The following is a 24,368-nucleotide window of genomic DNA, read 5'->3' on the forward strand; positions in this document are numbered from 1 at the left end:
CCCTCCCCCCTATGTCACAACTTGTCACAACTTGTCACAACTTGTCGTACCCCCTCCCCCCCTAAATGCGTTACGTAATTTATGAATGGTCCCTTGAACAGACACACCGTATGAGACCAGGCATCGACTCAGGGGTGACCAGATGGGGACTTTTTTCTTGTCACTCTAGCATGCATCTACACCCGCTATCTCGCTTACATAAAACCGGTGATCAAGTTAGGGTTTACGAATATATAAACGCGCAGTGCTGTGAGCGTCTGTTCCCACGCGAACTTGCAAGGGACACTTCCGAAAACGACCCTGCCCGTGGTCCTAGAAACCTAGCTCAATGCTGTCATTTAGGCAATTCTCAAAGAATACACTAGACAACAAGTTTCAGGGCGACATTTGTCGGGAACTCTAGTGATATGGAGGAACTCACTCTCTTCGAATATCACCCATACAAACGCCCACGCGTTATAACACGTTAACATACAAACGCTCGAACTCTTTGCGATCATCCACGCTCACCTACGCCCGCGATCTTGCAAACATGAAAACACTCCGGTGATTATGAGGACGTTTGGGCACTTCAGTGCGAACATATAAACGCTCGTTCCCACACGATCAAGTAGTGTCCTTGTCCCCACCACTGAACCGTACACTCAATGTCACTTTTTTGATTTGGCATCACTGCTGTACTAAGTCGCGCTTATCAACAGAGTTGAATGTTTTTAATTATTTTTCGGTTGTTGTGTGCGCCGCGATAGCTTTGATCGTTGTTTATTTGCTGTTTTCCGTGTGTCGTCGTGTTTTCGAGTTGAAGTTTCCGGGATTTGCGAGTGAATTTTCGAAAGAATCGTGATCCGAAATTCTGGAATTCTGTGTTGATATTTTTTCACTTGTCATCACCACTGCCAGCACGCCCGATTTCTCTGTCCGAAGCGACATCTGCTGGTGAATAGCAACACATCTCTGCTCGAGTAGTGCTCAACCGGCATTGCGTACAAGTTGGCAAGTGCTCGAATCTGCTCAACATACATCGCGTGCAAGTACAAGACACGAATATTGCATACCCGCTAGGCGTTATTCCATTTCTCGGAAGCATGGTTTGCACTAGCTGCTCGAAAGTCGTTAATGACTCTGACCGCATCATCTGTCGTGGGTATTGCGGAAACTCGTTCCATATGATATGTGTAAAAGTGGATTATGATATTAGAGAAGTCTTAGGAACCCATCCACGAAATTTGTTTTGGATGTGTAACGGTTGCGCTGACCTGTTTTCAAGCGACTACTTCCGTAAAATGTCTTCACGTTGTTACGAGAATCCAATTCCCGACGACAATTCTCTAAAGTCCTTAAAGGACGACATTGCTGATTTGAAAAACGTCGTAAAAGCTCTTTCGGTTAAAGTTGAGTCGAAACCGTTATCTCCAACCGTAAATACGCCTTGGAATAGGATTGCTGGATATAGTCCAGTTCCAAATACACCTAAGCGCAAGCGTGAAGATGACCAGCTAAAAACCAAAATCACTAATATTCGTGGAGCTAAGGCTGCGTTTGAAACGATAAAAACAGTCTCACCACCTGAGGAGCTGTTATGGGTTTACTTGTCTGCATTTGACCCCAGTACGAAGGATGATGAAATTTCGACCCTAGTGAAAGAATGCCTGGGCGAGGATATACAACCAAGGATAGTTCGTCTAGTTCCTAAGGACAAGGATGTCACATCTCTGAGCTATATAACATTTAAGATCGGCGTTCGTAAATCTTATAGGGATAAGGCCCTCTCCAAACAAACCTGGCCAGAAAACATTTACTTCAGGGAATTTGTGAATAACTCAACAAGTCAACGACCAATTATCAGGATTGCTGCAGAAAGGAATTCATCTGGTGGTGCTCTGTAGCTCAACGCTATACCGGAAAATCTCTTTCCAACTTTATTTTCCTCGGCAATCAACATACCTGACGAATCGGAGACTCCTTCTGTGTCAGGTAAAGCCAAGGAGGGTATATGTCCTTCCGAAGCAATTATAGATTCTGCACACCCTCAAAACAAATCTCAATTGCAGTCTGTCGACAAAAACAATTCGTTTGATTCTACCATCATTGCAATCCTGCCTGGCAAACAACTTCAATGTCTAAGTGGAAAGTTAGATCGCATCGCTTCTGCTCGCTCAGAACGCCTCGCACTACAGACTGCTGCTGAACACAACAGTTTAGACGCCGTCACCGAAGATTATCTGCACAGTAGTCGACTGGAATTTCACCCTCCTGACCCGGTCGTGCTCTCTAACGATTTTAACCAACTAAATGAAGGTGCACTTTGTTCGTCGCTGCCATCACCGGGACGCCCGTTATACAGTACTACGGAAGCCCCCGAGCGCTCCGACGCAGTCGCGCTACCAGCCAGCGACCCGCTTAGTCGTCCCGGCCCTGCGTTTGGAGGTCGTAAGGGGGTCTTCCGAACTCCCTTCTCAGGCGAGTATTTTGCTTTATATGACAGTTCGCTTTCTGAAAACCACTCGGTTTCTAGCGTGCCAGCGGGTACAACACGTTCGTGCAATTTTCCGTTACTTGAACGAAGCATAATTTCCTTGCCATCGCCAAGACCACATCTACAAACTCACGCTGCGCTGCCATCACCGGGACGCCCGTTATACAGTACTACGGAAGCCCCTGAGCGCTCCGACGCAGTCGCGCTACCAGCCAGCGACCCACTTAGTCGTCCCGGTCCTGCGGTCGGAGGTCGTGAGGGGGTCTTCCGAACTCCCTTCTCAGGCGAGTATTTTGCTTTACATGACAGTTCGCTTTCTGAAAACCTCTTGGTTCATAGCATGCCGTTGCGTACAACACCTGATTTCCTGTCCGTCTACTACCAGAACGTTCGTGGAATGAGAACAAAAACGCAGGCTTTCTTGCTTGCGCTCACTTCCTGCGACTACGACATTATCGTTCTCACCGAAACCTGGTTACGTGATGATATATTAAACACCGAGCTAACGACGAACTACGCAATCTACCGATGCGATCGCAACTCTTCTATCAGTCACCTACGTCGCGGAGGTGGTGTTCTCATAGCGATAAAGAAACATCTAACTGGGACTATACTAAAAATACCTGGATGTGAATGTTTGGAGCAAGTTGTCGTACGCGTTTCACTGCCTGGTCGATCGTTATATATTTGTTGCATTTATCTAAGGCCGAACAGTGATCCTGACTTGTACAACCTTCACTCTTCTGCAGTCCAAAGCATCCTGGACAAATGTAATAGGCGCGACAATGTACTTGTTGTAGGTGATTATAATCTTCCTAATCTTCGGTGGGTTTTTGATGACGATTATAAGTGCTACCTTCCTGAAAATGCAACCACGGAACAAGAGACGGCCATCACAGAAACTTTGGTCGCTGGTGGCTTGTATCAAATCTGCTCTGTTAGCAACGTGAATGGACGGACCCTCGATTTAGCTTTCGTTAATGACACGGACGTGTTCGAACTGATTGAGCCTCCCACATCTATACTGAAGGTTGACCCTCACCATAAACCCTTCGTTTTAAGATTTGATATGCGTTCTGACGACGATGAAGCTTTTGATACAATTAACGACGATTTCAATTTTGACTTTACTCGATGCAACTTCGATGAAGTCTCAATGGCCATTGGTGCACTCAATTGGCGTGAGATGCTGGTTGGAAATGACTTAGATCAGGCAGTCGTGGCGTTCTATGATGCCATATATGAGATTCTTCGCCGTAATGTTCCTAAAAAACGTGTCAGCAGAAAAGCAGAATATAAATTTCCGTGGTGGAACGCTGAGCTTGGTCGCCTACGCAACGTACTCCGGAAACAACGAAAGCGATATTTACATCATAGGACTGATGACAACAAAACTATTCTTCGTCAAACTGAACTGCAGTATGAAACAGCCCGGAACAGTGCATTCGGTGAATATCTGAATCAAGTTCAGCGCAGCCTTCGAAATAATCCTTCGACATTCTGGACATTTATAAACAGGAGAAAACGTTCCGTAGGTGTACCAGAAAATGTCTATTTTCGAGACCAAAATTCACAGTCCGCTGCCGAGTCGGCGAAGCTTTTTGCAGATCACTTCCGAGATGTATTTACCAGCCCTCCTGTCTATCCATCGCAACAGTACCTTGAAACATTGCCAACGCATAATATCAACCTTCCTCTTCCTAACGTAAATGATTCTGATGTAGCGAGCGCTCTGTCCAGCGTTGATCCTTTGAAAGGGCCTGGTCCGGATTGCTTGCCTCCTGTGTTTATAAAGCATTGTGCCCGAGCACTTTCTGCGCCAATAAGTATTATTTTTCAGCGTTCAATCTCGGAAAATATATTCCCAACAGCATGGAAAGAAGCTGCTATAGTTCCTATTCATAAGGCTGGAGATAGGCACAATGTTGAAAATTACAGAGGAATCTCGCTGCTGAACTGCCTAGCTAAAGTTCTGGAAAAGTTTGTGTACAATGCGATGTACGCTGCTTCTTCCAACATAATCAACGAACGACAACACGGATTTATGAAAAAACGCTCCGCTACTTCGAACTTGATGACGTACACGAGCTTTCTAGTTCCAGCTGTAGAGAAACGTCAACAAGTGGACGCTATATATTTTGATTTCGCAAAAGCCTTCGACAAGGTGCCCCACAACATTGCTGTTTTGAAGCTGGAGCGACTAGGCTTTCCTGAGTGGGTTACCAGATGGCTGCATTCTTACCTCTCACAACGATCTGCCTTCGTTAGAATTGGCACTACATGCTCAAACGCATTCGAAACGCCAACCGGTGTGCCTCAAGGAAGTCACCTAGGCCCACTGATCTTTCTCTTATTCATCAACGACCTCTGCACCCGCATCAACTCTGAAAAACTGCTCTATGCTGATGATCTGAAAATCTTTCGTTCAATTGCTTCAGCACTGGACTCTGCTGTGCTCCAAGACGATATAGCCAATATAGAGGAATGGTGTTTGCTGAACGGTATGCAGATCAACATTGATAAATGTAAGATGATAAGTTTCGGACGTTCGGCAAATATAAGGCGTTGCGAATATACTCTTCAAGCCTGTGTCATCGAGCGGGTGGATTCTATCCGTGACCTGGGAGTGTTATTCGACAGAAAACTTCGTTTCGCCGTCCACATCACTGCAACAACGGCGAAGGCTTTTGCAACATTGGGTTTTCTAAAACGGAACGCTGTCGATTTTGTGGATTTCTACGCACTTAAATCTTTATACTGCGCACTGGTCCGGAGCACTTTGGAGTATGCTGTACAAGTATGGGCGCCATACAACGCCGCTCAAAGCAGCCGACTGGAGCGCGTTCAGAGAAGTTTTGTACGATTTGCTCTCAGAAAATTGCCTTGGAACGACCCTATCCGTCTTCCGCCGTATAATAATAGATGCATGTTGCTAGATTTGCCAACGCTGGAGTCTCGCCGCACGTTCTTGCAAAGAATGTTCATTTTCGATATGTTGTCGAACAATATTGACTGTCCCGACATTCTCTCAAGGATTCATTTATTTGTACCCCCTCGTGATATAAGGAATCGTCCGCTTCTGTGGATTCCCAGGCACCGCACAGTATATGGCCAGAACAATCCACTAGACAGATGTTGTAGCAGATTCAACGAAACTGTTTTAGCTTATGACTTCCATACCACTAAATCTAATTATAAGTTAGCAATTAGAAATTTTTAACATTGACACTAGCAATAGCATTAAGTGTAATCTGTACGATATATATCGAAGATGTAATAATAATACTCATAATCACTGCCTGCTGCAATTGGCTTTAAATAGTATTTTAGTGGGTGAGATTTCCCGTCTCGTCTGCAATTGTGATGAGTGTTTTTGACAGGCTTCAGTTGAACCACTTAAAAACAATTCGATTTGTCGCGAAATTGAAAAATATGAACACTAAAATTGTTGGATATGGATGTATAGATTATTTAAGTTTATATACAGCTTCCCTTCATAATCTTAATTCATTTTATTCAGTTCATTTATTATTGTCGTCCAGGAGCTGCAGTCAATGAAGTAGCTAATGAATGCAGTCGAAAAGCGGATTGAACTAAAATATACCACTCTGACTGCGAATTAAATTTAAAAAAATCGCAAATCCGTGAGCCACGTAGTTTGAAACTCTTTCCATTATGAAAACCAACATTGTTCCAGCAGTCTGCTTAATATTCCCTCATTTTTTCATATTTTCCTCATCCATTCAGTCCCATTCAGGAGTGTTTACTTTGAATTTCAATTCCACCGCTAGAGATAATATTCACGACCCGAATCGCACGAATGGAAACAATATTAACTTTAAAACTTTTCGATTTGTTCCATTTTTTCACGTCTCTCAGACAATGACGGGTAAGAGACCTAGAAAGCTTTCCCAACTTTGCTCAACAAATTAGAACAATATGGCAAACTTTTCTTTCCTTTATTTGCTCTTATTTCCGGGGGCGTAAAAAAAGGAATAGCTTCAATTTCATCACCACCCAGAATTGGCGCTTTAGGACGGCTCAATTACCGCTGCGGTAATATAATTCCTATAGGGAGCGCGATTTCTGACCTAGCATTGAGTTGGACTGAGGAATGCCTCCCAGGCTCAGTCACTCTTGATTTACAGCTCATTAAAGTTATTTATTTTTCCAAGGAACTACCACAGGTCAGCTGTTTTCCTTCGCATTGCTCGTCAGCTGTGAAGTTCGTTGTAAATTACAACACCCGAATTCAAAATAAACGCGACCCGAACCAGTAAACTGTCAGAAGCGTTGAGTTCTCCCATCAATTGTGATCAATTTATAGCGATTGTCTCCCAGGACCGGTAACTCCCCCCTGTATCCGAAAATGACAAACCGATCCAAGTCGGCCGTCTAATTTGTAGGTTACGTCTAAAGTCACCGGTTTTTCATTACATTCCTAGACGGTTTTGGGTGGACCTTTCCGGAAATGTCGACCGGCTCCGGATCCAAAGATACTTCAGAAACTCGAACCTGTCCGAGTGAATCTATCGCGTGGGTCGTCCCGTTCTGATGGTTTTTTTTTATTATACAATCAAACGTGTTTGCGCTCTAATGGCCAAGATTTCGTCGTCTTTTGTTTCGTGATTTTATATCACAAAAATGCGGCGAAGAAATCTGTTTCGGTTGTCTCCCGACCAGCTGCTGCCGCCTGCCCGCCCGCCCGCATAAGCACGCATCATTTGTGATGTTGGATGGTGGTGGTGGTGTGATGTTGAAATGGAAACGCTTTTTTTCCCCCTGCCAGCCGAATAATGGCGACCGAGGCGACACTCAATTTAGGGAAATTTATTGTCGCAACAATTATTGTCAAATTGACAATAATCAGATCTCCTCTCGGCTACGGCTGTTCGGGCGATTCGTCTTTGGGTTAGGATGGTGGAGGTCGGAGCGAGCGAGCTAATTATATCCATCGTGACGAAGATTGTCTTTCCGAGGTCTGCGCTGTCGGCTTTCAACTATGAGCGGTGATGGTCCCTGGTAGGACAGAAAGATTGTTGACCGTATACGAAGCGTGCTGGGTTCGAATACCAGAGACACGTCGACGATGGTTATGGAATTCGAAAAAAAAAAACTAATAACTGTACCTAGAACTTTGGAAAAGTTGTTGAAAAAACGGTTTTTACCTCATAGACATAACCACAAAATAGGAAATTCACCACTTGTTTCATTCTCCTTTGACGGATTTGTTTCGAAGTGCCGTCGTGACATACGGCATGGCGACGTGATATGTGCGATACAACGAGCAAGGAACAAGTATTGTTGTCAACAGATTAAAACCATTCATAAATAAAATCGTTTTGGCGGAAGGTTTTTTCGCGATATCCATTTTTCTTCGCCTGTTGCTTTCCGTCGTTTCCTCTGTTTAATGATGATGATCGCTCAAGGACAGACTATTTGACAGTGTTAGGTTGCTTCTGATATTTGTACTTTCCGAATCAAAGCAATCGGAATCGCTACTCGCACATATTCAAAACGGTTCCCATATTACTCTTGCTCCCAAAGCCTACTTCGGGCCATCCTTGGTGACACAGAACAGAACACAAACAATGCACCACATTTATTAACATTTTTTTCAGCTGCTGCACTGCAACCGTTACTAGCAGGCCTGCATAAAGCCCACCACGGGTATTGTCAACTCTCAAGGTCCCTGGACTGTTTCGAGCGTACGATTCAGGTCGTGCGCTAGAGGGACAAAAAAAATCAGCCCTCTACACAGACAAACAGCAGCATCAGAGTATTACGTATTTTGCAAACCACCTTCAACATCGCGTACGAACGCGGCGGTTCGGCGAAGGGCACTTGATACCGAAAAGCGCATCCGCGTTGTATATTGACAGGCGAAGGGCAGTAAGTAACAGCGTCGCCGTAGGTGGAAGTTCATAATGAAAACACAAAAGTGGAAACAAGTTTTCCTGGCTAGAAACGCGCCGCGGGGGAGAGAGACAGAGAGCGACAGAGAAAAACAAAGTAGGCCTTGTACAAACAGTGTCGGTTGGTCTTCCCCGCATCGGAGACCCGAACCCCGGGTCCCATTCCTCGGCGGTGAAATGTTTTTTGCGCGTTCGTCATAAGCGCGGCAAGATTGTCGTGTCTTTCACATCAGCCAGCAGCACATACACACACAGCGCTAGTCATTGCTCGACAATGTAGGCTGAGGCATGTAATGGGTAACGATGCTCGTTGGCCCGTTGTTGGGTGAGAAATTAGCGCTGTATAGCAAACCATAAGGTGTAGAATTTTTATATGGCACAGATAGTTTCAAACTTGTCTTACCTAAACAATGTTAATAAACGGTAGAATGAATTTTTCTCGGCACCATTGCTTGTACACGGTCGCCTTGTTCGTGAAAGAAAGTCGTGTTTTTGGTCTACAGTTACAAATCTCTTGTCAGATCATGACTTTCTGTGCAAAATATTAACGCCAATGTTGCAAAGGGGTAGTTGCATTATCCATCTGAAAGTCTTAAATCATAGTCCCAGGGAAGGACGTATCTAAAGTGCCAAGTGTAAATCCTCAATTTAACATTTCTCATAGTGTTTTGTGGAAAAAGTAATTTCGTGATTTCAGTCTGAAGAGATTAAAGAAACGGTAACATACTTTTGAGCCAACATTTCGGTAGCATGTATTGCGCCTTTTTTGAAGAATTAAGTTATACGATAACACAGTAACAAACTTTATCCCCTGAAAAAGGCTCAAAATATGGCTGATACTCCGTTGTCAACTCTATTTTGACTGTTCCTTGAATACTCATATCCTGCGGTACATGAAGTCTCGACGAATTTATGATTTCCAAACAGTTCAAAACCATTTGAAGGAACCCGGATTCTTAAAGAAACTGCAAACTAGATGAAAGTATAAGGAATTAAAGCAAACCTTGCGAATTGCGGAGAAATTCCACGAACTTCAGGGAAGTATTGTGAATTAAACTAAGAAGCTTTGCGGTAAAAAAGCTCCACGAACTGCAGAGAAGTGCCGAGATCTACCAAAATGTGACGCAAACTTTTGTATATTTTAGGAAATATTACCAAATTCCGGGATTTGCTGAATACCTCTAGGAAGTTAGACGAATTTCGAGGAAGCAAACTTTTGAGAATAACTGCTAACTTTTTTTCATTTGTACGGAAATTCTACGAATGTCGGAGATGTTAACGTTTTAGGTACTAGCTTTAAACGAATTCAGGATATTTTTGGAAATTATTTAGAAAACAAAGATTAGTAAGCTTTAGAAAAGGCGAATTACAGGTAAGATTTCCAATCCTTGGGGAATTTGCAAACTTAACCGAAGTTTTGCGACCATCTCTTCTGAGATCTTCGAAAAAGGTTGACAGTCTTCCACGAAATTTGATGAACTGCCAGCTGCATAGGGGACCTTTCATAAATTACGTAACGCGGCTAAGGGTGGGAGAGCGTTCGACAATTTATGACATATTTGACAAATGGAGGAGGGGGAATAAGCTAAAACATTACGTAACATGTTTTCACTGTAGAACATTTGTTTCGTTAAAGAATTTGTTACAAAATAGGGGAGAGGGGGATAGATAAATTTGTGACAATTTCTTACATGGGGGGAGAGGGTAGTCCATTCTGGGCAATTTTTGCGCTACGTAATTTTTTAATTGTCCCTAGGTTCAGCAAACTACAAAGAAATTTTGTCGCGACAGATCAGAAACGTTCAGGCATCTTCAAGAACTTTTTTTGGATTGCAAGAAGGTCCACGATTTTCAGTAAAATTGATGCATTTCAGGAATGTTCTGCAAAATTCATATGCACCTCTGAGAAGTTCGAAGAATATATGTTGAGATCGCCAAGATTCAGAAAATTTCCAAGGTGTTACTGCTAACTTCGACTGAAGTTTCTGGGAACTCTAACCGAATTTCCTAGTAACTTCAACCGAAGTTCCTGGGAACTTCCACGAAAATCCTGGGAACTTCAACATAAGTTTCTGGAAACTTCAACATAAGTTTCTGGAAACTTCAACAGAAGTTCATGGGAACTTCAATAGAAGTTCATGGGAACTTCAACAGAAGTTCTTAAGAACGTCAACGGAAGTTCCTGGGAACTTCAACAGAAGTTGTTGGGAACTTCAACGGAAGTTCCTGGGAACTTCAACAGAAGTTGCTGGGAACTTCAACGGAAGTTTCTGGGAACTTCAACAGAAGTTGCTGGGAACTTCAACGGAAGTTCCTGGGAACTTGAACGGAAGCTCCTAGGAATTTCAACAGTCCCTGGGAATTTCAAACGAAATTCCTGCGAACTTCAAGCAAAGTTCCTGGGATCTTCAAGCGAAGTTCTTGTGAACTTCAAGCGAAGTTCCTGGGAACTTCAAGCGAAGTTCATGGGATATTCATGCGAAATTCCTGGAACCTTCAACGGCCTGAAACTTTTACGGAAATTCCTGGGAGCTTCAATGGAAGCTCCAGGGATTTTCAACGGAAGTTCCTGGCAACTTCAAAGGAAGTTCCTGGGAACTTCAAAGGAGTTCCTGGAAACTTCAACGAATAGTCCTGGTAATTTCAACAGAAGTTCCTGGGAAATACAGCAGAACATCTTGGGAAGTTACACAGAAGTGCCTGGGAACTACAGCAGAATATCCTGGGAAGATCAACAGAAATTCCTGATGTCTTCAACTTCAACCGAAGTTCTTGGAACCTTCAACCGAGGCTCTTAGGAACTTCAATAGAATATTCTGGAAACTTCAAAGGAAGTTTCTAGGAAATGCAAAGAAAGATCCTAGGAACTTCTAGCAAAGTTCCTGGAAACTTCGACGGGTTGGTACTTCAACGAAAATTCCAGGGAACTCCAATGGAGGTTTCTGGGAATTTCAACGGAAGTTCCTGGGAACTTAAACGGACGTTACTGGGAAGTTCAACAGAAGTTCCCGATGACTTCATCAGAAGTGTTTGGAAACTTCAACAGAATGGTCAACTTCAACAGAAATTCCTGAGAACTTCAATAGAAGTACCTGGGAGCTTAAATAGAAGTTTCTGGGAACATCAACAGAAGTTTCTGGGAACATCAAGAGAAGTTCCTAGGAACCTCAACAGAAGTTCCTGGTAACTTAAATAGAAGCTTCTGGGAGCTTCAATAAAAGTTCCTTCAAACTTCAATGAAAGTTTCTGGGAGCTTCAATAAAAGTTACTGGGAACGTTAATAGAAGTTCCTGGGAACTTCAATAAAGGTTCCTGGGAACATCGATAGAAGTTCCTGGGAACTTTATTGGAAGTTCCTGGGAACTTCAACAGGAGTTCCTGGGAGCTTCAACAGAAGTTTCTGGGAACTTTAACGGAAGTTCCTGGCAACTTCAACGGAAGGTCCTGGGAACATCAATAGAAGTTCCTGGGAACTTTAGTAGAAGTTTTTAGGAACTTCAACCGAAGGTTTTAGGAACTTCAACCGAAGTTCCAGAGAACTTTAATAGAAGTTCCTGGGAACTTTAATAGAAGTTCGTGGGAACATTAACAGAAGTTTCTAGGAACATCAACAGAAGTTCCTGGCAACTTCAATAGAAGTTCCTGGGAACTTCAATAGAAGTTCGTGGGAACGTTAATAGAAGTTCCTGGGAACTTCAATAGAAATTCCTATGAACTTCAATGGAGGGTCCCGGGAGCTTCAATAGAAGTTCCTGGGAACTTCAATAGAAGTTCCTGGGATCTTCAATAGCAGTTAATGGGAACTTCAATAGAAGTTCCTGGGAAGTGCAATAGACTGGAAAGTTCAATAGAACCTCCTGGGAAATTCAATAGAATTTTCTGGGAACGTCAATAGAAGTTCCTGGGAAGTTCAATAGCAGTTCCTGGGAACTTCAATAGAAGTTTCTGGGAACTTCAATAGAGGTTCCTGGGAACTTCAATAGAACTTCAGTAGAATAGACTGGGAAGTTCACTAGAAACACTCGGGAACTAGAAATTATAGGGAACTTCAATATAAGTTCGTGGGAAATTTAATAGAAATTCCTGGGAACTTTAATAGAAGTTCCTGGGAGCTTCAATAGAAGTTCCGTGGAAAGGATTAAAGTTCCTGGGAAGTATTAGAAGTTCCTGGGAACTTCAATGAAGTTCCTGTAAACTTCAATCGAAGAAAAAAAATTCAAGGCATTTGCTGTGTCTAGGTGATTCTGGGAACGTCAAGGAAGGTTCTGCGAATTTCGTGTGAATTTCAAGGAAGTTTTTTCGAGTTTCAAGCAAAATTTGGATACTGCTTAGCTGGATTCTAGGAACGGGATGAACCGATTTCGCTGTTTTGATTTCAATCCCAGCCGAGGGCGTTATGATTTTCTGAGGTGAAAAAGGTCATATCTTCCATCGGAATTTAAGTAGTCATTGGTTTTGGTCGGATATAGACAGTGCAGACAAAGTTCAATAAAAGTTAGGAACTTCAAGCGAAGTTCCTGGAAACTTCGACAGGTTGGTACTTCAACGAAAATTCCAGGGAACTTCAATGAAGGTTTCTGGGAATTTCAACGGAAGTTCCTGGGAACTTAAACGGACGTTACTGGGAAGTTCAACAGAAGTTCCCGATGACTTCATCAGAAGTGTTTGGGAACTTCAACAGAATGGTCAACTTCAACAGAAATTCCTGAGAACTACAATAGAAGTACCTGGGAACTTAAAAAGAGGTTTCTGGGAACATCAACAGAAGTTTCTGGGAACATCAAAAGAAGTTCCTAGGAACCTCAACAGAAGTTCCTGGTAACTTAAATAGAAGCTTCTGGGAGCTTCAATAAAAGTTCCTTCAAACTTCAGTGAAAGTTTCTGGGAGCTTCAATAGAAGTTACTGGGAACTTTAATAGAAGTTCCTGGGAACTTCAATAAATGTTCCTGGGAACATCGATAGAAGTTCCTGGGAATATCGATAGAAGTTCCTGGGAACTTCATAGGAAGTTCCTGTGAACTTCAACGGAAGTTCCTGGGAACTTCAACAGAAGTTCCTGGGAGCTTCAACAGAAGTTTCTGGGAACTTTAACGAAAGTTCCTGGCAACTTCAACGGAAGGTCCTGGGAACATCAATAGAAGTTCCTGGGAACTTTAGTAGAAGTTTTTAGGAACCTCAACCGAAGTTTTTAGGAACTTCAACCAAAGTTTTTATGAACTTCAACCGAAGTTCCTGAGAACTTTAATAGAAGTTCCTGGGAACTTTAATAGAAGTTTCTGGGAACATCAACAGAAGTTCCTGGGAACTTCAATAGAAGTTCGTGGGAACGTTAATAGAAGTTCCTGGGAACTTCAATAGAAGTTCCTGGGAACTTCAATGGAGGGTCCCGGGAACTTCAATAGAAGTTCCTGGGAGCTTCAATAGAATTTCCTGGGATCTTCATAGCAGTTAATGGGAACTTCAATAGAAGTTCCTGGGAAGTGCAATAGACTGGGAAGTTGAATAGAACCTCCTGGGAAGTTCAATAGAATTTTCTGGGAACGTCAGCAGAAGTTCCTGGGAAGTTCAATAAAAGTTCCTGGGAAGTGCAATAGACTGGGAAGTTGAATAGAACCTCCTGGGAAGTTCAATAGAATTTTCTGGGAACGTCAGCAGAAGTTCCTGGGAAGTTCAATAAAAGTTCCTGGGAACTTCAATAGAAGTTTCTGGGAACTTCAATAGAAGTTCCTGGGAACTTCAATATAACTTCAGTAGAATAGACTGGGAATTTCACTAGAAGCACCTGGGAACTAGAAATTATAGGGAACTTCAATATAAGTTCGTGGAAAATTTAATGGAATTTGCTGGGAACTTCAATAGAAGTTCCTGGGAGCTTCAATAGAAGTTCCTGGGAACTTTAATAGAAGTTCCTGGGAACTATTAGAAGTTCCTGGGAACTTCAATGAAGTTCCTGTGAACTTCAATCGAAGGCATTTGCTGTGTCTAGGTGATTCTGGGAACGTCAAGGAAGGTTCTGCGAATTTCGTGTGAACTTCAAGGAAGTTTTTTCGAGTTTCAAGCAAAATTTGGATACTGCTTAGCTGGATTCTAGGAACAGGATGAACCGATTTTGCTGTTTTGATTTCAATCTCAGCCGAAGGCGTTAAGATTTTCTGAGGTGAAAAAGGTCATATCTTCCATCGGAATTTAAGTAGTCATTGGTTTTGGTCGGAGATAGACAGTGCAGACAAAGTTCAATAAAAGTTCCTGGAAACTTCAATAGCAGTTCCTGGGAACTTTAATAGCAGTTCCTGGGATCTTCAACAGAAGTTCCTGGGACGTGCGATAAACTGGGAAGTTCAATACAACCTCCTGGGAAGTTCAATAGATGTTCCTAGGAACGTCAATAGAAATTACTGGGAACTTCAGTATAAGTTCGTGGGAAATTGAATAGAAATTCCTGGGAACTTTAATAGAAGTACCTGGGAGCTTCAATAGAAATTCCTAGGAACTTCAATTGAAGCTCCTGGGAACTTTATTAGAAGTTCCTGGGAACTTCAATCGAAGTTGTTGGGAACTTCAATCGAAGTTCCTGGGAAGTTCAATGAAGTTTCTGAGAAAATTTCAAGGCATTTTCTGTGTCAACGGGGATTCTGGGAGCTTCAAGGAAGGTTCTGCGAAGTTCCCGTGAATTTCAAGAAGTTTCCTCGAATTTGAAGCAAAATTTGGATGCTGCGGATTCGAGGAACAAGATGAACCGATTTCGCTGGTTTGGTTGCAATCCCAGCCGAGGTCGTTGATATTTTCTGAGGTGAAAACGGTCATGTCTTCCTTCGGAATTTAAGTAGTCATTGGTACTGGTCGGTGATAGGCATTCAGTGCAGACAAAGGCCAATGAAAAAGGTTTTAATTTAACGAGCCTAAAATATGTTTAAGAATGCCTGGAAAATCGAGGTATTTTACTTTCGAAAATAAGTCGACACCTGCTAGAGTAAAGCAGTAAACGTTCAAGAGATCAAGTTGAGATACCTTGGTTTCAAAAATCTTTGTAGAAAAAAATGAATATCCATAACCAAATTATTAAGTTATTAATGCTCAAAATCATAACGCTAATTGATTTACAAATTCTTGAGCTAAATCTTGACGGCGAAGTAAAGCATTCGCAATGCCAAAAAGGCATAGTTTAAGTGTGTCCAATTTCCTTCATGTAAGAGCTCAAATGTCATAATCCATAATGAGTCGAAAATAATCCTCTTGAAGGTAGGCGAATGTGGACCGGATTAACTAAGACAGGATTAAAAAATAGCACACTTATCTGCTTCACAAACAAATGACACCGACTCCGACCCTAATTAGCAGTACACTTTTGCTGTTGTCCGTATTATTCCGTTATTGATGTCCAGCGAAAAAACGCTGACACTAGCGCAAGGTGTTTACATTTCCATCCGAAATTCCGTCGCATTACGAACGAACGGAACATTTCAACTTCAGCAAGAAGACGGAAAAAACAGCCATTTCATTTGCATAAAAAGTACAGCTCCATTAGTGTACGAAAGAGGGGCCAACAGCATTTTCCGCTGGCTACTCACTCTAAATTAGGTCATGAAAAATAATGTTACGTTAAGGCTTAATTGATGTTTTGACGAGAGATGCTGCTGCTGTCATTGCTCCAGTGAGAGCAGATTTATCTCTCGCTCTTTCCATGGCATACTGCTGTTCGAGTTGATACGCTTGGAGCAAATCTGTGTGCATCCTCCTCAAACGGTGGGAAAATTTTTGCTGGTGCGCGCGTTTCCCACGCTCTCGGGCGTGGAAAATCTCTCGTGTGCTTTTCGGCACTTCAGGATGCGGATTTGCTCTCCCGATCAGGACGGGTTGGTCGATCTGTCCGAGCAGAAGAAGCATCAGAAGCCACACGGTTCGACGTCGTTGCCGATGTGCTCTCTTCTAGTCCGCACGGTGTTGTAGAGACGGTCGCGCTCTTTGCTTCAGTTTGTTTGAACATCATCATCATCCCAGAAAAGGCCCATCCAGCCACCATTAGATCAGCAGTGAAGAAGAAAAAAAAAATAGCGGCAAGCTCAAGAGTCCCAGAGTGCTTACGGGAGTGTGTGCGTGTGTGTGCGTTTTTTTTTTGCTCCTGCGATACCCGACGGCAGGAAGGAGTTTGGAAACTAAAAGTTTTGTTTAATTTTAAAGGTTCCACGTGGATGCAGGTGGCGGCAGACCGATGACAGCCACTCCGCCGTCGGAGCAATGGTAGGAAAATTTAAATCCACTGTCGAAGGATGCTCTTAATCGACTGGGGGGAGCTAGAGCAGGTGTGAAGAAAATTGTTTAAAACGGAGAGTGAGACAAACGGGTCGACGAGTGCTCAAATATTTGTACATAACTTACCTGTAGGAAGTTTTAGTGAATCCAAAATGTTCTTTCCTACCATTAGTTAGTTGAAAGTTGTTTCAGTCGGAAAACGGAAATCGCTGGAAGGATTGATCGAGTGAGTTTCCTAGATAGAATACTTTGCTCATAAGAAACCATTCAATCTCTGATTACCTGATGGTTAGTGAATCGAAACCACCACCATATTGAGTGAAAAGTGTTAGTGAATCGAAAGTTTTTTTTTCCGACGGACCATACCTGGATTAGCTGCCGTCCTGCGGTTGGCCGCCGTTAACTCTGCAAGCCGCAACTGCCGACGGGAATACGAGCAAGAAGTAAGTATCAACGAGCAGGAGGATGATCCTTCTCGGATGGCGACGCAAATCGGTACATTTTAAACACTAGCAACAGTGAGTGTTTTTTTTGCCATTCCGAGTGTGTACTCGTAGTAAAAATCGATTTTTCCTACACCTGGCCGGTTGCGTGGGGTTGGTACGAGGGGAGACAGTGGAGGCCCAGAGCCTTTCGTCTCCCGATGGCACATAGATCTTCATTCGTTGGCATGGTGGGATAAACACGAGTAGAAAAATTTATGGGTCACGAGTACATACCTACAAACATCCGACCGAATGGGCAACGGGACTGTGGGAGACATTTTAAAAGTGATGAGCTACAGAACCTCAACACATTTCACATTTATAGGTGAGTCGGATGAGGAGGGTAGCGTATTGACGTCATAGTTTTCGAGATTATCACGTAGTTGTTGATGCTATTTTGACAGTTGACAAATTGACAGATTGACAGAATTGAACATTCATCTCACACCACATTTCAATCGATGGAAAGTGCCCACAGCTGCTCTCTCATTGTTGATGTCCTGAAAGAACAGCAAACCTTTCATTCATCAATTTTTGACAGATAATAACGAAGCGAATTTTTGTTCATTGACGAAGTAGTCTATTTTTAACTTCTTCCCACAAACGAAAGGATTGTGCTGCAGTGTATGTGGCACTGAGGATGGTATGATACGTGGAAGGGGGTGGTTCCGCGGATCCCCGTGGCTACTGTGACAGGTTGAATATTGTTGCGATGATGAGTGCGGTTGTTGTTTTTTTTTGTACCCTGACCAGGTTAGTGCATTGTGTTTTGTACGTTCCCAAATGGAATGTATTGGTGCGACTGGCTTGGGCGGGGGAGGGAAGTTTGGAGCCGTTGTCTCGTACTACAGTATCTCTGATATCCGAGATCGAGCAAATATGGAGCGAGGCGATGGTGTCGATGGGAACGGGTTTCCGGGGTGATACCACGCCGTTTGATGATGTCCCTCCGTCATGTGGTGTAGTTCACACATTCGCGATGGACGCTTCGGTTCAGTCTATATTCACGGATTTATATTGTCGTGGTTCTGTGTTTCGTTGCTACCACTCCGCATACAAAGGTATGGTAGAACGCGGAACAGATATTGTTGGCGAATGTATTGTTTCGTTGATGTCAACATATCCGTCTGTATTTGTTGTGTTTCAGTGAAAAATATTGAAATTCAATTCCATTTTCATCGAATGGGAAATCCAGCAGCTTTTCCTATTATGATGTGGGAGTTTGAGGGAACTACCGTGTTTTCACAGAATACCGCGGAAAAGGTGGTATTCTGTGAAAACACGGTAGTTTATTTAATATCTGGTAATGTTTTTGATTGGGCGCAATTGAGGCAGTTGGGTGCTTTGAAAATCCTTGTCGATGATATCCATCTCCCAGTTGTAGCATCAGGTTGCCAAATCTGGCCAGGATTCCCTGAGACTGCACCACTCTTACTTGATTTGGAGAACACAGCAGCAAATCCCTTGCCAGATCATCAGTTTCCTAGCGAATTTATCTGGTAGATTTTTTTTTTGGAAAGATCGCCTCATACTTTGGCCAGATAAAATATTTTGTCCAGGAAGCTGGCTGGACTTCATCTTGAAATAGGTTTCGTCACTCATGAAAAGACATTTTCTGTATTTCATGAAACCCGATCGTAACTCTTCCGGGAGCGTATTCTGCCCACTAGATTCCGCTTCTCCCTGCTATACGATCTTTCGTTGGCGACCCGAGAGTTCTGGGTTTCCCGTGACCGATTCTAACACTATCCCATTGCCGATCCAAAGCTCATGGAACCGATTGAGAACACATTCCACGCTAGAAACGGCAAATTTCAACTTTTTCGTGATATTTCGAATTGTTAACATTTGAGTTTCGAATTGTGAACAATTGGATTTTTGCCTTTCTCATATAAAGAAAGGCTATGCAATCACTGTAAAAATCGACTTTTTAACCAAGGCCCGGAGGGCCGAGTGTTATACACCATTCGACTCAGTTCGTCGAGATCGGCAAATGTCTGTGTGTGTATGTATGTGTATGTGTATGTGTGTGTGTGTCATTTAAACTCACACAATTTTCTCAGAGATGGCTGAACCGATTTTCGCAAACTTAGTTTCATATGAAAGGTATAACGCTCCCATAAGCTGCTATTGAATTTTTAGTTGATCCGACTTCCGGTTCCGGAGTTACGGGTTGAAGAGTGCGGTCACACAGCAAATTCTCATATAAACTGGTACTACCATGATGTTCAAATGATGTAAAACATATTAAAATTGATGTAACATTACTCTAGTTTGCGGGTCTGGATCACTAATGATCAATCAAAGCAGCTTTGACCACATTGGCCATCTATGACAGTTCATGACGCCCCCGGGGAACCCGCCAAGTTCCTAAGCTAATATCACACCCATTCCCCAACGAATTCTTTACCGATTTTTACAAACTTGATTTCAAATGAAAGATACAGTAATACCATTGACTGCTGCTGAATTTCATTCTGTTCTGACTCTTGCTTCCGCAGTTACAGGGGTGTTAGTAAGGATACACTGGAATTTCCCAAATAAATCGGTACAATCGTAATACCTCAGAGGCTAAAAACTATTGCAATGGTCACCAAATTACTTCTAATCGCAGATCTAGATCACTGATTGCCAATCAAACATTCTTTGAATATATTGTCCACTATCGACGATTCCGGAATTCCGGGCATATTCCACAATTAAAGTCACATCGGTTTTTCGGTGATGACTGAACCGATTTTCTCAAACCAAGTCTCAAATGGAAGGCAAAATATGCAGTTGAGTATTGCGTCACCGATGCCTTCCCCCCGCCTTGCCCTTACACCTCCCTCCTTCATCACTCCCCTCCCCTTGGACCACCCTCACGCCCGCATTTCCTTCATCCACCCCGTATACCGAAATAAGATGAAGGATTTCGCATCCTCCACTCCCACTCTATTAACCCCCCATTCCCTCCACTTTCAAACCAATTCCACCAACATTTCAAAATATAATCACATGAAGATAACATTGAACTCATGCTGATTAAGCTAATTAAATATTATTCTTTTGCCTTTCTCATATAGAAAGGTTATTATCCAAAAACCGACTTTCTAACCGAGGCCCGGAGGGCCGAGTCTCATATAACATTCGACTCAGTTCGCCGAGATCGCAAAATATCTGTGTGTATGTATGTGTGTATGTATGTGTGTATGTATGTATGTATGTATGTATGTATGTATGTCCACATCGGTTTCTCGGAGATGGCTGAACCGATTTTTACAAACTAAGATTCAAATGAAAGGTATAATATTCCCATAGGTTGCTATTGAATTTCATTTTCAACCGACATCTTGTTCCGGATTACGAGTTGAAGAGTATGGTTACAAAACAAAATTTGTTGATTTGTCCACATCGGTTTCTCGGAATTTTCTAAACCGATTTTGAAAAAGTTGATTTTAAATGAAAGGTTCATCAGCTTCTGTTGAATTTTGTGTGAATCCGAGTTCTGGTTCCTGAATTACAGGGTGATACGTACGATCACGCAGTGAATCCCGATTCTAACGAATTCTGCGATGAATGTAAAAAGGTGAAATTTTTTCCAAAATGTAAACACAACTGTTGAATTTGTAGATCTAGGTCACCAACAGTCATTCAAAGTCTCTTTGGCCACACTGGCCACCATCGACGGATCCGGAAGCATCCAAATTCAGAATAACAGTTATATTGGTTTCTCGAAAATGGCTAGACCGATTTGATCAATTTAGTCTCAAATGAAAGGTGTTGCGTCCCCGGAAACCGATATTAAATTCCATCTCCATCCGACTTCCGGCTCCGGAGTTACGGGTTGTGGAGTGCAATCACATAGAAAACTCCGATTCAAACCGATACCGCAATGAATGCAAAAAGGTGCTCTTATATATACTTACCAAGTGTAATAAGAATGAAAGACATTTCCATAATGTTATATTGTACGAACCAGCTATTAAATCATAATTTGGAGAAATCAGAAAGGCACAATTGCACCTCTAGGTGGATTAAAACAGGTTTTTTACATTGTGATGGCGCAGGAAGTAGTAACTTTTTTACTTTTTAACAACATTCAATTAGCTAGAGATTACTGGGTAGGGAAAGTTATGAAAATTTAGAACCATAGTACTCAAGAAAGAGCAAGGATGTGAAAAATACAGATCGGAAAAACTAGAAGTGACAAGGTCATTAGAAACAGGCTTAAAATCTTACAGGCCAATCTTTTGTCTTCTATTGGCAGGAGTTGAATTTAGGCAGCATAACTACAGATCACTCAAGTCTACCAACATGTCTCCTGGTAAAGACAGACTTGTCCCTCTTTACCGTGAGACCCGACAAAAGAGAAGCCACGTAGGATCGCCACTGAAAACCTGTCGATGATGTTGCTGTTCATCTCTGTTTGCCTTTCGAATGCCGGTGGTAATTTTACATGTAATAACGCGACATCAGAAGATCTTTCGGACGAAGGCAATCTATTTTAGGATAGATTACAAGGTCATAAGCGTACATTATTTTACATCCAACAACATGCAGCAATCCTGTACACTGAGGAACAATATATACAATTATGGTCCCAAATTGCTTCCTTGAGTAACTCCAGTCTTGTTTCTAAACTGAGAATAAACTTGAAGGCCATGCTACTATATTACTACCCAAATGAGTTCTTCGTTGGTCTGCGAGTTTCTTATTAGAACCATCTGAAGTTTTATTAGGCCAACATGGCCGCCTTCAAATTGTTACTCACTGCATTTCATTGATGTAGGCTTATCCATCCGAAGGACCTCAGCTTCCATATGGAAGCCGGTATTTTGATGAAATCCCTAAAAAGAATGACGATAATAACTAGCATCAGTTCAAGTAGAACTACATTCAAGTTTTCATAGCTTCAAACTGTTCATGGAATTCATTGATCCAGCTTATTGAAAAGCGACAACAGGTTGAGAAAAAATGTCGATTTTTGAGAAAAATCGGCGGCGACATAGAATATTCTGACATCAATACACTAAAAAGTCGGCGACCCGGGTATGGGAAAAATCATTCTAGAAACTACAAAAATTGTACAATTTTCCATTCTTTATTTCATGAGCTGTTCAAATGCAAATATTTCCTTCTCTTATATCTTGATGATATAACTTAGTTTGGCGTGTGTAGTGTATGATGTCTTATTTCGTTTAATATCAAACTGCAGGGAAATAATAAAAGATTGCAAGGGGGTAGGCGTAGCGTAGTTGGTAAATCGATTGCCTTTTACATAGGGTTAGAAATTTTACGTAAGAGATTTTTCTAACCCGAGGAAGCAAATGACCTTAAGGTTAAAACCTTTATAATCGAAATAAAATAGAAAAAGATAGGGTCCTAGAGATGCATATCAAATAACCCAAGAAACCAAACTTTTATCTGCTTTAGATCTGCATATAGCGCAGTATTCAACAGGCTGTAAAGCTTATATGATAATATAGTGCTGATATAATGCCAAAAAAGCCAGAATATTGTGCCATTACAGAAGAGAAATTGACTTCACATTTTTTTTGTGCGGTATTAAGCACCAATATAGAACTGTCAAATTTAACATTTTGTTATCGGCACTACGCATGCCGTTTATCAGTTTTAAGTGGTTTTTCTTTTGCCGCAAAGTTTTGCAGAATTTTTTTCGGTATTTGCTTTTTTGCTTATACAGCAGTTGTTAAATGCGTCAATTTGATGGTGTAACTCAAATCATCTTCAAAAAGCAGCTTTCCTCCAATCCTTAGAATGAAGATCATATCATTGACGAACAATGTGAAGAATAGCAAACCTAGTGTACTACCTTGAGTAACTCTGGAATTATTAATTATTCCATTAGTTATATTTATGGAAATAAGCTTCCATAGATTCATACTCTCTTCACCGCGTAGAAACAAAAAAGCTGTATGATATACCATAATAAAATACACAACATACCAATTCGGGACTTTCTAGGCCAGCACTGTTTGTCGGTCTGACGTCGAACGAGGCACCATTCTCCCAACTCTTGCCCATAATTCGTCCCAAGATAAATGATCTCCACAACATACCAATCTCCCCATCGGTCTAAGCGACGCACTACCTGTCCGAAATCCGGTGTCACCTCCCCCGCACGGTAATCCATCACCGGCTACAGATCAGCATCAGCTGACGTCCTGCGAGAAGCGAAACCGAAATCCTCCATTATGTTTCGTGCCAAACATCGAAGCAAATAGCACCCGAACATGTCCACAGCTCGAGACACGGCCGCTGGTATTCATGCGAAACTTCAAGGTTACCTTCCATCATCACACCAAAAAAAAAGAAACGGTTCAAGAAGCCGTGGGACGTCGTCGAACCGTATGTGGCGACCGGCGATATCGGGGATACACGAGAACACGCGGAGGGACATTGTGTCTCGTGCTTCCAAAGTGGTGAAAGAAAACAACATTTTCTTCGTCCCTCACTGCCTTCCCCAGCGAACGACAAACCGGGCGCACGCTTCCGTGCCACATACTGAATTAAATCTGTCCAACACACACACGTACGTACACGGAGTAGAGTGGAGCTCATCTCGGCCCAGCTAGTTCTGTTCCGGAGATAAACAGTCGTAATTTATCTCGACCTAACCTCAATTAATCATCATTGAGAATAGTTTCCCAGAACGAGCGGGGACTTACTTTGCGCGGCGATCCAGCGACCGACCGACCGACCGGGTGCGGAGTAGTAGCTTCGGAGTTTGTCGCCCTCGGTGGCGGTGCCCTGAACTGGTGGTGGAAAATCCATTACCCATTCGGTTGTTTTTCATCGCCTTTTGGCATCGCTACCACCTCCGTCCCGGCCACCGTATAGAAAAACATATCTCTCTCTCCAGTTCGTGCCATCTCTTTCCAACTCGATGATAACAAATTGAGTTATATTTAACCTCACTTTTCACCGGTAATTAATTTATTTTCTTGTTTTCCCATTTATTCTCATCAACCCGGGTCTTGTTTTTCGAACTGCTGGCGTCGTCGTCGTCGTCTCTTGCCATGGTCCGGAGCCAGCGGCTGCTCGAAGGGTTCCGATGTTGTGCACTAACCTTCGATTTGGTCTCCCGACCAGAGATTGAAAACGGATCCACTGAGTTTGGGTTAGGTTTAGTTAAGTTTTACTGAGAAATATGTTTGTTTTTGCTGTGCAAAAATTATGGAATTTGTTTTAAAATGCAACAGTTTTTTATTTACAATGTTTTCTTAGTTGTGGTTATT

General features: G+C 42.4%; 1 protein-coding gene across 13 annotated transcripts in view; it reads left to right on the plus strand.

Annotated features, from left to right (window-relative positions):
- The window catches only part of LOC131677187 (serine-rich adhesin for platelets), a 945,885-nt gene that overhangs the window by 507,659 nt on the left and 413,858 nt on the right, over positions 1-24,368 (plus strand). For 5 of the 13 annotated variants that reach the window (XM_058956885.1, XM_058956880.1, XM_058956893.1 and 2 more), the window contains exon 1: positions 16,282-17,085. The exons of the other annotated variants lie outside the window; for them this stretch is intronic. The gene's annotated coding sequence lies outside the window, so the exon portion shown is untranslated. Of the gene's footprint in view, positions 1-16,281; positions 17,086-24,368 lie in introns of those variants that run through there. 13 annotated transcript variants of the gene reach the window in all.

Source organism: Topomyia yanbarensis, chromosome 1, assembly GCF_030247195.1.
Source record: "Topomyia yanbarensis strain Yona2022 chromosome 1, ASM3024719v1, whole genome shotgun sequence".
Taxonomy (NCBI): domain Eukaryota; kingdom Metazoa; phylum Arthropoda; class Insecta; order Diptera; family Culicidae; genus Topomyia; species Topomyia yanbarensis.